The sequence below is a fragment of the Nematolebias whitei genome, chromosome 13, assembly GCF_014905685.2.
Source record: "Nematolebias whitei isolate Nwh7 chromosome 13, NemWhi1, whole genome shotgun sequence".
NCBI classification, from domain to species: domain Eukaryota; kingdom Metazoa; phylum Chordata; class Actinopteri; order Cyprinodontiformes; family Rivulidae; genus Nematolebias; species Nematolebias whitei.
The window spans coordinates 21,808,032-21,808,365 of record NC_056510.1 but is presented as its reverse complement, the minus strand read 5'-3'; positions in this window follow the sequence as shown (position 1 = coordinate 21,808,365).

Genomic DNA, 334 nt, shown 5'->3' with positions numbered 1-334 from the left:
GGAAGATTTTCCCCACGAGTACATCCAAGGGTTAAACTTATTCTATGAATTGAGACTGTTCAAATATTTAGCCACAACAGGTAAGATATTAACCGTTCATGATTTTTACACATTTCAAAATGGCAGAGATGTATGCTGAATATTATAAGGAAACTGTATATATAAACTGATATAAATGTAATCAGAATTCTGAATTTATTCTGATCATTTTTGATCAGACAGGTGGATGGATGGATGGATAGATGGATGGATGATGGATGGATGGATGGATCAGACAGGTGGATGGATGGATGGATGGATGGATCAGATAGGTGGATGGATGGATGGATGGATG